Source organism: Periplaneta americana, chromosome 2 (genome assembly GCF_040183065.1).
Source record: "Periplaneta americana isolate PAMFEO1 chromosome 2, P.americana_PAMFEO1_priV1, whole genome shotgun sequence".
NCBI lineage: Eukaryota > Metazoa > Arthropoda > Insecta > Blattodea > Blattidae > Periplaneta > Periplaneta americana.
This window is the reverse complement of record NC_091118.1, coordinates 118,378,189-118,393,269: the sequence shown is the minus strand read 5'-3', so window position 1 is coordinate 118,393,269 and position 15,081 is coordinate 118,378,189. Positions and strand designations below refer to the sequence as shown.

General features: G+C 35.5%; 1 long non-coding RNA gene across 1 annotated transcript in view; it reads right to left on the bottom strand.

Moving 5' to 3' along the window:
* LOC138694554 (uncharacterized) overlaps positions 1-15,081 on the bottom strand; it is a 512,327-nt gene that overhangs the window by 37,680 nt on the left and 459,566 nt on the right. Inside the window, exon 3 of the long non-coding RNA XR_011330972.1 lies at positions 2,296-2,908. This is a non-coding gene — a long non-coding RNA (uncharacterized lncRNA). The remainder of the gene's footprint in view (positions 1-2,295; positions 2,909-15,081) is intronic.

The window sequence follows — 15,081 nt, the reverse complement described above, 5'->3', positions numbered from 1 at the left end:
TTTCCACGACTGTTCCAAAGGTTAAGGGAAGGAGGGCACGTGGTGCCAAATTACAATTCCATTTCCACACAACTATTTTTGCTTATAACGTTCGACTCAGTCATTTCCGGACCATGGTTCCTTACCTCAACTTGATACATGTGCCCTTCCCCGTCATCCCTGAAAGTTTGTAACACCAGCCCGGAAACACTCTGTATGTATGTATGTATGTATGTATGTATGTATATGTATATATATATATATATATATATATATATATATATATATATATATATATTACACTCTACATAAGCACTGTGGAGAGATTTGGGATTTAACCCAGGCATATTGGTGCACAATCTAGTGATTAGAAGTTGTGCACCACCATCTCTCTTAGTCCCGAGGTAGGAATTTTACATGACAATTTGTGACCCCGCCGGGAATTGAACTCGGGCCGGCTAGTCTGGAGGCAGACACGCTACCACAGAGCTAACTCAGCGGTCAAATATGTTTTATTTACAATAAAATCTGCTTTTAAATATTAGAGATTATTCATCAATGCATTCTCGAAATAGTCTTCATTCATATATCACAATAATTGTAATTTTGTCGATAATTCACTCTATGAAAGTATCTAGTTCAAAATAAAATCATGTAATCTAAAATATCTGTTTAATTTTGCTGTTTCACTAATCCCAATTTCTGCAGTTACTGTCAAATGTTTACTCATGAATTTCATACTGCAGGATACCAAGGTCATGTTGGCCAATGTAATATATTGATTTAGCAATGTAAATATTTTATTTAATAGTGATATAATTATATTATCCTTTCTTATTAATTATTTATTTATTATTACTCACGAAATAATTTTATTTAAATATCACACGACTTTCCATCTCTTTGGATACGCGCTGCGCACTCGCGGATTACGTATCGACAAGATGAGAACTCTTCTGATAGTACCTATGAGGATGCATGTTTTATTTTGACTATTACACTCTTACTACGTCATACTACTTTTGACCAATAAAACGGTACGAAAGGACGTATTTCAATCAATCATGGCTGCTTATCGCACAATTTTATCGCGTCCCTAGCTTTGTTTAATTTTATCGCGTCCCTAGCATTTGTTTAATTTTATCGCGTCCCTAGCATTTGTTTCTTTGTTTGCTAACATTTGAAACTGCTCTGGTCTGGGCGTCAAAATATATATATATATATATATATATATAAAATTACAAACCATTCCAGTCGATGCACAGCAGTTTCAAATATGACTCGCATTGGCATTCAAGAACAAGAATTAATAAAAATCACTGATCATACCTATGCATCTTCTGAAATCCGATTTACAAATAAATGAAGAGCACCATTCCGAAATCCTGAATAAGTTGAATACACCATGTAGGCCTGAATCAACGAGTTCCACTTCTATTACGCACACGTCCAATATAACATCAATTGAACCACCAACCACATTCAAATTTGAAAATTGTACATTCAATAATTATTCCTTTTAAAATTATTCATTCGGAAATTCTGAATAAGTTGAATACACCATGTAGGCCTAAATCAACGAGTTCCACTTCTATTACGCACACGTCCAATATAACATCAATTGAACCACCAATCACATTCAAATTTGAAAATTGTACATTCAATAATTATTCCTTTTAAAATTATTCATGTTTATTTTTTATGTCATCGTCGTTAATTAAAACTTTTCTAACACTTGTGTGTATTAGTTAGGTTATGTTATAGCTTCTGCTCTGAGAGGATAAAAAGAACTTCTGCTATATGATATTATGGATAGTCACGTACCAGAGATTGTTTAATATTAAGATTTATTGAATAGTAATCATTACAGTGTCTGTATAAAGACACTACTGCCATCTAGCATGCATGTAGCGTAATATTTGTAATGTTGAGATGGTACAATAATACATTTGAAGACAGTTGTATTTTCGTAAGTCAATTAATATTTTATTGTATTGGAATACTTCGTTACTTCTAATCTTTATATACTTTCTTCTAATCGTATAATAGTCAATTAAATCCCACTCGAGTTTTGATTTTCTCTAGATAAATCAAAACGTCTAGTGAGATTACCGTTGATAATACCAATTTTTAACGTGTTTGGAGTTGAAAATTATATTTTAATTCTATATGGACTAATGTAGGCCTATGTAAGCAAATAATATTTTATAATAATTGACAGCTAAATTAATTATATATCAAAATACAAGTGAGCATAACGCATTTTTAAGTAACATTTTCAGGTTTTTGTCAAAGAGTATGAATTCATGCTTTTACCTGAAACGGAACACAGCGAGTTCCGAGCGGCGAAGGTGTGCGGCGATAGGAAATCGGAAGACGGAGCGTTGCCGCCGCTTGCTGTACAAGGAGGAGCTGCCATCTGTTGGTCTTCCCTTGTAACTCGGAACTGGATGCTGCACGGCAGTTTATCGAACATCTCGCGTTTCAACATCGCAACCTATTATTAGAACTAACCACTGCGAAATATAAAAGCGGCAATCGAGACTTTTTTTACTTTTCACCAAAGCAGCCTGAACTTTTTTTAACAGATCGGCTCTCTGACAACAACTTATATCAAGCAATTTACACTTAACTTTTGTGCACAGGACTCGGCTGAGCAATAAAAGAAAATATTAGTTTATTTGGATTCATTGTTTTTCATCAACGATAGCACGATCAACGTAATGGAGTCCCACGAACTTCTCTCTCAGCACTTATCACTTGTATGCGTTTACTTGTCCCCCGAGTATTAACACCGACAAAGTCTTAAGGACCTCATATCACATGTTTTGTCTGTCAACACAGTTACTTGCTCAGTTTCTACAGCTTCCATTAGCGTATTCTTGTGCCATCGTCTCTTTACTCAATCCTCTTCAGTCCCAGATTACACCTGAAACAAACAATTTATGTTAGTCATTTTATCTGTTTAGTGATTCGTATACTATCTATTAACAGTCGTTTAGTGTAATAAGGGAAGCATCAATAGTGGAAGTACATATCGCCTTATTCAGTAGGCCTACCATAGCTCCTAAGTATTTGGTTACCCTCTGACAAAATTACGGACACTTAAACTGTATAGGTAAGAAAAGGGAAGCGCGTGTTTTCATTAAAAAATCTAGATGATAATGTAGCGCTTCAGAAAGAAGAAGAAATCTACAGAGTGACTTAAACCAGACCATTCCAAGAGGGCAGCCCCCGTGATGACCCGTGGCTGCCCTGGGTTCGGAGGAGCTGTGCCGAGTCCCAGAGAGAGACAGCAAGTGAGTGGGAAAGAAACGGAATACCGATCGCTGAAAGGGTTGCACGCGTACAAGGGGTAGAGTGAGCGAGTGAGTACATATATGGATGGCACATTTCATGACAAATAGGAAGAATTGAAGAATTACAACAATTGGCGATTACAAAATAATACAACAAAATAAAATTGCCCTTTTTTCTGTAGTCAGGAAGACAATTAATGACATGTCTTTGATTTAGTTCCCTTTCTGCTATATCAGGGTATATTGTTTGAGCAGAATGAAAGTGTAACACTGCTTCCAACGCAACATCGAACAAACATGACCTACGTTTACACTTATTCAGGTTCATAACAGAGAATATGTGTTCTTAAAGGTATATACAGTCAAACATAACAATTAACGTGCATGGCAATGCGTGGGTAAACGGAACTCTTTTTGTTCCAAGTTCTTATAAAACACAACGAGGCCGCCTGGAATATTGTAATATTTATCTTTCAAAATTGTGTGACATTGAAGCCTTATCAATTTGTCTTTGGAACTTCACTGGGGCCTGCTCAACATTTACAGAAAAGGGCGTCATAAAAATGTTCACAAAGTTCCTACACGCGGCGACAGATTATATGGAGAGAGGCTAATTGACTCAAATAATGTCACCAGGAAAGGACACAATATCTCTGAAGTTGAAATCATGCACTCCTTTACAAACATTCCTTCCGTAAAAGCTCGGCTACTTTTGGCGATATTTAGGGCAACAATGTAGCTTGCATTGACAGCTGTTTCGGAACTTGGCTCAATGTGCTGCGAAAGAAAGGGAAAATAAAATATTTAATGACATTGTCACTATACAAAAAAATACATACATAATTAAACGGACAGAAAATCCTTTAACAGTTTAACAAACGTTTTTATAATAATTCCCATACATTGCTGACAACTGTTCAAAATAAACTTACTGTAACCTAACCATTAATTTAATCATATTGCCTTTAGAGTACTTAATTAGTTGAAATGATATTTACCTCGTCGTAAGAAGACTGCATTTCGACCTTTAGTTTCGTTATTAGTGTCTTCCTCTCTTCGCCGATAATATGAGCGTGGGTATCAGAATGTTTAAATTCAAAGTGACGCTTAATGTTGTACTTTTTGCCCGTATATTGATATGGCATATTAAACATTGAACACTGTTGTCGTCAGATTAGACACGATACAAGCCCTCCCAAGAGGGTTAAATCCTGAACCGCTTGTCGACGCACTTCTCTTCATTCTTATTCAAAACAGTTAAGCACAAACGATAGTACACCATATGGATGAATGAATGACTCTGTTAAATATCTAGGTGTATACATGGACGAGGGCCTCAAGTGGAATGTCCAAGTCACACACACATGCAAGACCGTCTTCTCCATCTTTCATTCATTAAATCGCCTGAAAAATGTTCTACCCTTTCAATTAAAAAGAAATCTCATACAAACATTGGTGCTGCCACATTTTGACTATTGCGACATTCTACTAACAGATTTAAATTCTAACTTAGCCCAAAAATTGCAGCGCATTCATAATGCCTGCATACGTTTCATTTGCAACATCCGCAAATACGACTACATTACACCTTCCCTTGAAACGCTCCAATGGGTAAGATTACAGGACCGAAGATATATCCATTCACTAACTTTCCTATATCGCATCATTAATACTTATTCGCCTAAATATCTCTCGGTGCGTTTTAATTTCTTGTCCTCTTATCACAGCCTGGGCACTCGTTCTAAAAATGACCCTTTATTATCAATCCCTTGCCATAAAACAGCTCACTATTCTCCGTCTTTCACAGTATCAGCAATTCGTTTCTGGAACTCCCTCCCAGCTCCCTCAGGAACTGTCGAACGATATATATAAATTTAAAAGTGAATTGTTTAAACACGTGATCGATATTCAGGTTTAATTCTTCTTTGTGTGTATATGTGTATATATGTAATTTTCCTCAGTGTTGTATAGTTATAATTTACATTTGATTTGTTATTCTTGTAATTTGTAATATTGGTTCACCTACCGCTTGCATATTCATTGAGTGTAACTTCTAGCCTTATATCATTTTTTAATTATTATTTAGTATGTTCGCATTATTTTACTCGACTTGTGCTTGTATAACTATATAAATTTTTTATTAGTGTTCTTTAAATATTTGTCTGTAAAATTGTATCAGCTTCTTTTGTTTCTGGCTAAGTAGAAGAGAAGGCCTCATGGCCTTAACTTCGCCATAATAAATAAATAGATATTATTATTATTATTATTATTATTATTATTATTATTATTATTATTATTATTGATTAACGCATAATCCAGCAATGCCTGCAGAATATCATTGAACAGACAAGAAGAGTTAATGATCGTATGCATTCATACACCACCACAGCCGCAGCGACAGAGAGGAGTGGGGATCCGCCCAGGGCAGACACAGGGCAGCGTCCGAGCGCACTAGCCCTCAAACGCTGTAAAACGACACATTAAAAAATAACTACTGTTATTTTTTTGTATATGTACTTTTTAAATCTACAACAGCACATTTCTAATTTGAATTCATAAACATTACATTTCCGAAGGTATAAAATAAATTTGATATCTTTCTCTGTGTCCCACTCGATAAAATCAACATGTGTAAGAATGATATAATATCCCAGTTAAATTTGTACTTCAGTTAAACTCATGCCGTTATTTTATACAGAGACATTATTATGTCGCGAGGCGAGAAAACAGCGGGTGACTCTTGGCCCACTGCTAGCGTGGTTTCCGGTGAGCGCGTGACCATTTCTCCGGCACTTCTCCTAACAGTACTAACAATTTAATGTTCAATAATTTGGTCTTACCATGCTCCTAGTCGTTGCTGAAAATGTCCCTCATTTGTCGCCACACACAACTGACATTTCCGATAAACGAATGAACAACACTCTGAAGTTCCACATCATTGATAGCCTCGATTTCTTGTCGTATATAATCTTTTAATCGTCTGATCAAGGTTCTGCCTGATATGTACATCTCACTTGACGATACGTGTCAGAGGAAGAACAATAATTGTTTGTATACATCTGAAATCTGGATAGTGGAATATGTAGGTAATCGGCGATGTATGCACTGGAGGGGGAAAGGAACTGACCACCCTACCCCATTATCTATTGGCCTAGTTACATTATAAGTGGTGCTTTTTGGTATAACTTGTGAGGGTCAGACCTGTCTTCGGACAGTTGACTAAACAAGAATATAGTCCTTTAGTTCATCTATAGAATGAGGATTGTTTCCTATAAATCATATCTCTTAATGTTCCCCATAAATAAAAACTCACCGGGTGTTAGGTGTGGGCTTCGTGGAGCCCACAAATTATTACTTACTAATCTCGTGTCAAAAATACGCTGTAGTTCCCTCATTGACATGGCAGCTGTAGGAGTAGTGGCGGAATATTGTTGGAAATAGACTCACATCCATTCCGCATACGTAAGTTCGTCAAAGAAGGGGTCGATAATTAACTGGAGATACCTTTCACTATTAATTATTGTACCACGACTAGTGACTACAGTGAATGACATATGGCGACTGAGGGTCTACTACGCTGCATCTCTAACAGCCCGCGCACCGCTGACCGCGCAGGGAGCGAGCCGCCAGTAACCCGTCGTTTTCTCGCCTCACATCATAATGTCTATTTCTTGTGTGCTAAAAAGAAATGTAACTCTTGCCTTGTTTCATATCTTAAATCTTAAAGCTTTAATGCTGATGTAAGATCTACGAAATACAATAAATTATTAAATCAAAGAAAATGAAATGTTAACGATGATAGTAAATGTAACAAAAATGAAAAAAGCTAAGCGTGCGAATTCGAAATGAAGTAATAGAACAAGTAGACAACTTCAAATACTTTGGATGTAGGCCTACTATATGTAGTAACATGAGCTCCTGCCAGCAAGTCGAAAGGCGGATAGCTATGGCAAAGGAAGCTTTTAATAGAAAAGGGAATATTTTCTGCATGCCTCTATAAAAAGAAATAAAAAACAGACTTGTGAAGTGTTTTGTGTGGAGTGTGGCATTGTATGGAGTAGAAACATGGACATAACGCCGAAGTGACGAGAAAGAACTGGAGGCATTTGAAATATGAATATGGAGAAGAATGGAGTGTGTAAAATGGACAAACAGAATAAGAAGTAAAGTTGTGCTATAAAGGGTGGGTAAAAAAGTAATAATTCTGAAACTTACCAGGAAGAGAAAAAGAAATTTGCTGGATTACTGGCTAAGAAGAAACTGTCTACTGAAAGATGCACTAATAGGAATGGTGAACGGAAGAAAAGTTCGGACAGAAGAAGATGTAAGATGCTAGACAACATTAAAATATATTAATCTTATGCGAAGTCGAAGGGGAAGGCGGAAAACGGAGAAGATTGGAGATGCTGGGTTTGTCATGGAAGACCTGCCATTGGACAAAAAACTATGAATGAATGAATGAATGAATGAATGAATGAATGAATGAATGAATATCACTTGAATTACTTGTGTGCGGAATTTCATTGAATTCACTTATTGCATTATTGTTGTTAAAGAAATCCGGATATGCCAATTTGCACTCTTAACGTTTATTTTATTGTATTATTATTACGTTGCGGTATTTTAAGACATAAATGTCTCAAAGAGAATTTATCCAGTTTGTAGTGAAATGAGGTCGAAAAGATGTTTCAAGGAAGTTAATGAAGTAACGAAAGAACAAAAGAAACTATTATATATATGTAATAAAACACATTTTAAAACTGAATAAACTAAGTAAATTTTTATTTGTAATTAACATAAATAGTCTTGAATCCCAAATAATTTCAAATCAAGTAACCAACAGGTCTCCTAAGTAAGTATCCTGAGTAAAATCACCATAATAAATGAGGCAAGTAAATCAAGTGACACTAGCTAACTTGAGTATAATAACTGAATTCATTTGAACCAGTAAATTGTTGAGATTGGTGGGCACAAATTTAAATACTAACAATGAAAGCTCACCAAGTGACAATGGATTTTCCACCTGTCAGTGATCATAGCATTCTTTTTGTAGACCCGTGGATCAGTTACCGAGATAGACAGGTTATAGAAAGAATAACTCCAGAAGGTAAAACGGTGGAAGTGTTAACAAGTCCAAAGCACACAGCTCCGATTGTTCAGCCTCTTGACGTTTATGGCTTTACATCTGAGATAAATTTCATTCGTAAATTGTCTGATAGTGTTTTGTTACTTGGCACGAATATTATATTGCATCAGTGAGATAATGTGATAAAATTGCAGTCCTTAACGCATAATCACCTTTCATCGCCTAGATATGTAAATATGTTTAATATGGCTTGCATAAAGCTGAGTTCCTTGACAACAAACCTGATAAATTCGTCACTCTTGTAGAATTATGTTTTCACGCTGATGTACAGAACCACTCTCTAAAGCCGACTGCGAGAAACTTATTTTTCTGAAATGTTCGCGGTGCAAAGTTGCACTGTGTTTTGAGCACTACTGTGATCAGTACAGTGAGTAATTTCAGATATGCTTACATTTCCTTATTTCTTCATAGATTACTCTATAGTTCATCATCATCATCTTCACTACACGGAGTAGGCAATATTGCCTGTTCCGGCTTCACAGTTTATCCCTCCATTGTCCCTTAGGTCGTCCTACGTCTCTTCTTCCAGTCGCTTTGTAACTTAATAAGAGTTTTGGTAGTCTAGTGTCCTCCATTCTATTTATATGTTGGAACCATCTATCTCTATGTTCCTTTATTCTTCCATTCATGCTAAAGATATGTAGTTCCTCTCTGATTTCTTCATTTCGAAAGCGATCAGATCTTGTACATCCTTTTGTTCTCCTTAAAAATGTCATTTCAGCACTTTGTATTTTATTTTTGTGTTTACCCAAGTTTCTGATCCATAAAGAAGAAGAGGAGTAGCCATTGTTTTATAAAATTTAATTCTGGTATCTTTCCTTGTTTTATTCTTTAATGTCCGATGGATAGTGCCGCACATCATTTGAAATTTTGATATTTTTTGTTAACATCATCTTCAGATCTATTTCTTGTATTTATGTCACAACCCAGATAGCTAAAATTTTCAACTTGTTCTAACGGTCTTCCTTCTAAAATAATCTTAGAACGTATTTGTGATTTTCCCCAATATGCTAACATTTTAGTTTTCTCTGTAGAAATTATAAAATCATATTCTTGAGAGATAATATTGAAATAATACAAAGATCTCTGTAGATCATCTTTGATGACCATATGTTTTGAATGATGACCATATCTTCAGCATATAATAAATTATTCACATTTGTATTAAAATTTACTTTTATTCCTGGATTTACTAAAATTTTCCACTTCTGTATTAGATCATTAATATAAATATTAAACAAAGTAGGTGACAATGTACACCCTTGTCTGACACCTCTATTTATAAAAATTTCTTGAGTTTTATTTCTACCGGTGTTTATTATAATTTTCGAGTTGCAATATAAACTCTTTATTGTATTTATAAGATGTTGTGGATAACCGCCATCTTTCATAATAGTCCATAAAAGTCTCCTATTTACTCGGTAGAATGCTTTAACAAAATCGACAAAGGCCACATGGGTTTGAAGGTTAAACTCTCTTCGTTTTTCAAACAACTGTTGTAATAAAAATACATTATCACTTGTGGAGCGTCCAATTCTAAAGCCACATTGCTCTTCACTTAAAACATTTTCTGATATAACTGCAAGTCTTTTATTTATAATTTTAGCATAAACCTTGTATATTGAGTTCAACAGACTAATCCCTCTGTAGTTCTCACAGTTATTCCGGTCACCTTTCTTAAAAAGGGAAATTATTTCTGCTGTTGTCCATGCTTCAGGTATTTTACAATTTCTCCAGCACTGATTTATTAAATGCAACAGTCACAAATGCAAGAGAATTCCACCATATTTCAATAATTCCATATTATGGCCTGTAGATTTTATATTTTTGGTTTCTTTAAATACTTCATCTAGTTCTTCTTTTGTAATGGGATCGACATCTATAACTTCCACATTTTCATTTTCTGTTACTAGCCTACATTATCTTCATTTTCTGGGAACCACAATTTTTTATAATGTTGCATCCACATATCTTGTTGTATCACATTTATTCTTGTCACATCTTTTTCTGATTTGTTTAAATGTTTTAAAACTTCAAATGAAAATGTTTGATTACCATGTATATCATTTTCAATTTCACTTATAAATTTATTCCATGATTGTTGATGTGCTTCTCTAACAATTGTTTTTGCTTTATTCCTTTTCTCCTTATATTTCTCTTTTGCTAAGTCTGTTTTTTGTTGAAGCCATTGCAAATAAGCCTCCTGTTTTTCTTTTATTGCTTCCTCTACATTTCTGTTCCATATCCTCAATCCTTTTCTACTCCTTAACTTTTTCTTTTTTCCCAAAACTTCATTTGCTGCTTTTTCTATACAATTTTTTATATTCTGCCATTCGGCTTCTAATATGCTATCAGTTGGTGTATTGAGAGTATATTGATTCAACCTTTGTTGATATAAATTTCGTATACTTTCCTGGTTTAACAGATATATTTTATATACGTCTTCTTGCAATGGTCTTTCTTTAACTTTGCTATTCTTCCATTTTGTCCACAATGCAAATCTTGCCATTACTAAGTGATGGTCAGAGTTAATATCACAACCTCTGTATACATGTACATCCTGTAATTGTGGTCTCAATTTATCATTAATTAAAACGTAATCAATAATAGATCTTAATCCACTTTCACTCCATGTATATTTATTTATATCACACTTTCTGAAAAAAGTATTTGTAATTTTCAAATGGTTATTAGTAGCAAATTGTCGAAGTTCTTGACCCTTACTATTGATAACATTTTCTCCAAAAATGCCAACAATATCTGGAATAGGTGAGTTGCCTATTCTTGCATTAAAATCACCACTTATTATTAAAGAATCATTCTTATTAACTTTTTGGACTACTTTTTGCAATGTATCATAGAAAATTTCTATCTCTTCCTTTTTAGCATTTCCTGGTCCATAAACTCCTATTATAGTTAAATGGCCTCTACCAATTCTTAATCTTATAGTTAGTATCCTTTCATCCACATAAGTATAAAATTCAATTTTGGATTTCCATCTAGAATCTACCAGTATTGCAACTCCACTCTGGGCTCTTTTATTCTGGGGTACACCACTATATATCATTACATAATGATTTAAATCTTTTGTTCCTTTCAATTTTTTCCACGTTTCAGTTGTAATAGCTATATGTACATTTCTAGCTTTAAGAATTTCTTCTAGTTCCGATTCTTTTGTTCCAAGCCCTTTAACATTCCAGGTTGCGATGTTCAATCTATCCGAAATTCCGAGTCGTTTATCCTTTTCATGCCTGTGTTGTCGTCTATTAAATCCGTCCGGCTGTGTCCTGTGAAGCTGCTGAGTAAGTTGTATTCTCTGTAAGAGTTACCAGCACTTCGCAGAGATTAACCTGGCAGGGCTGCTGCCTAATGGCTTAAGTCTAACCATCTTGTGTACTATCCCCACATGAAGGGTTGCCTCCTCCGCTGACTGTCCACCGTTGAGGTCTTCACCCTTGTTGCCCCGGGCATGGGCCCTCCATATTTATGTCCCCTGGAGAGAGGGTGTCCCAGTATTTTAAAGCCCCCAGGAACTGGGCTCCTTGTTGGTCCACGGGTCCTTATTAGTTAATTTCATGAATTATGATGTATCTGATATGCCATTTTCATAACATAGCACATATCATTGTTTCAATTAACTGTTTTAGCTCTGGATTGAAGAATTTGAAAAAATCATATCCCGAAAACTAGGCTTTCTCCGGATGTAGAAAATTATAAGGAGGTTTCTTATGTCAAATGGAACTTATGGGGGAACAATCGTTATGAAAACCCATTATCACTTGGCGAGTCTTCCTTGTAAGTCAATCTATTTTATTTTGAAATGCAGAGTGTAAACGATATCAACAGCCAAAAAAAAAAAAAGTCTAATAAATTTTTTCTGTAACTTTTTTGGTTCCCCTAGAAAAAAATGTTACCTTAAGTCTAATTTCGTCCCGCGCCGTGGCGTCGTGGTCTAAGGTATCCTGTCTGAGACTCGCGTTACGGAATGCGCGCTGGTTCGAGTCCTCATGGGGGGAAGAAATTTTCTCATGAAATTTCGGCCAGTGTATGGGACCGGTGCCCATTCAGCATCGTGATGCATTTGAGAAATGCGGTTACGCAAACCAGCTATAACGACTGGGGGGTTCATCGTGCTAACCACACGATACCTCCAGTCTGGTTGGATGATCGTTCAGTTCTGTTTCGGCATGTGGCCGTGAGGCCAGCAGCCGGCTGGTCGGTCTTGGCTCTTCGTGGGCTGTGGCGCCACGGATTATTATTAAGTCTAATTTCTTTGGAAATTATTTACTTCGATCTGCCACATACATTCCAACTTTGGTGATACCTTTGTTTAAAAATCAGGGTACTCTGTTGTCTCCCTATTATGGTGGTGTTTTTTTATTTTTTATTTAAATTTTTGACCGGCCAGAGGCCGTTTACCAAAATTAATTTTGTTTTTATGTTTCGTTTTCACTTGTTTTCCTTTTTGTTTTACTTACACTAATACAAACACAACACCCATGCCCGAGGCGGGACTCGAACCCACAACCCTTCGGACCAAGCGATAGAGACATGCCGTGCCCCTACCGCTTGAGCCATCCGGGCCGGCAAAATGTTAGTGTGTGTTGGACAGACGGTCATTCGCAGTGACGTTCACATTTACTTGAACAGTAAATATTAGACTACTATCAATCCTAAAAACATGACACTTTTGGAATTAAAAACAAAAATAGAAGAGAAAACTAAATTTCATTACACATCATGTTTAATAGACCGAGATGTACAATCTGTATAATTTTGGCAGTTTATATCTTTTACACTATATATAATGGTGATGTCAGAAATCCTGATGAATATTGGTATGATTATTGCAGGGAATTGAACGCAAACAAACCAATGCACAAGTTATTCAACATAAGTCATAGTTCAACATAATAAAATTAATGTCAGAAGTAAAAATATAACAAAAACTGGTGTCCATAAGCAAAGGGACACAACATTTTTATTACAAGTACTATTGTTATTATTAACCTATTTTTATTAAGTTATTATTATTAATAGTATCCTATTATTATTATTATTATTATTATTATTATTATTATTATTATTATTATCATCATCATCATCATTATCATAGAATGACAAGTCATAACTGTTCATTCCCCTTAATATTTCGAAAGCAGTAACTGAGACTATTCTGAGATATCGTGAGAGATAGAGTAATCCATTAATAACACACCTCGACACATCCTTACTTAAATCGACCACAAAAAGACCAGTTCTTCATGTCTACTCCTCTTTAATGGAAAGTTTTTCTCCGCAGCTAAGTAAGGTTTGAAGCTCACATGAAATTTCCAAACCACAAAGCCTTTAGCAAGGACGCGACCCCGGGCGTGCTTCTTGTTTATTTTTCTTGGATCTCCTCCCAGAGTCGATGCGATTCAAGATCTAGGTCTAGGATCAGAACTCTAATATTGAGAGGATCCTAGGGATACTAAGTAATTTTGTTGAACTCAAAGTTAATATTTCTTCTAATCACCTAATGTAGTGGTCGCCAGCACTCGCTGATATGGGTAACGGGTAAGCGGTGCATCGTAATATGCCCCGTCGTGCAGCAGGAAGAGGGAGAGAGCATACTCGCCAGCAGTCAGGAAAGCACTATATTGCAGTCTCTTATTCGCGTGTAAGAGACGTTAGTCCGAGGGTGCACTGTGCTGATGACCGCTGATCTAACGCGTCATGCTGCGAAACGTCCATTGCATGCACAAAGTTTAGCCTCCTGAGTCCTGAGACATTTGTTATTTTATTTTTAAAGTTCAATACAATTCTACACTTAAAAAAATCACTGACATGAGGAAAAATGCTGAAAAAATTCTGCAGGTTACAGTTAGAGCATAAATGCAGGAATATTATACTATACTTCGGGTCTCTGCACATAATCATGTATGAAGTATGGTATAGTATACTATACTCTTAGGACTCAGGAGGTTCAAGAAAGTCGAGAGAAAGAAGTGGAATCAATCATGTCATATTTACGAAGTCATAGAATAAGCTATAATCATCATTATCATCATCGTCGTCGTCGTGATCATCATCATCATCATCATCATCATCATCATCATCATCACAATCACGGGTTAGACCGTCGGTCTATTTGGGCTCCATTAAATCACAAAATAGATTTCAATGCTTGGAAAACTCATCCTTCCAGCACCAGCGTTTTCTTAGATTTCTCACATTTCTAAGATTACATAATTTGTTTAGAATGTTATACGTTTCACATGTTCAAATCATTTATGTCTATGTTCGGCGATAGTAAGATCAATATTCCAGACTCAGTTTTTGTTATTTTTGGTGGAGATTGTATCCTTCAAAAAGTATTACAAGTCACACTTCTTTTCGCTCAATTTTATTACTTTTAGTTATCCAGACTTAAGAACCATCTATAAATTCTGCAATCTCCCTGTTTTTATTTAAGGACTATGTCATTCACAATTTTGTTATCATTTTTGTCCACTCTTCACACATTTTTTAAGAGAATTTATTATCAATATAATAATTTTTCTGTACGATAAGGTACATCTAAAGTAATTGAGACGTTGACGATATAAAACATTCATTACTGTATTACTGAGTTTCCATAAAACAAAATACAGTTTGATCCATAAACCAACCAAT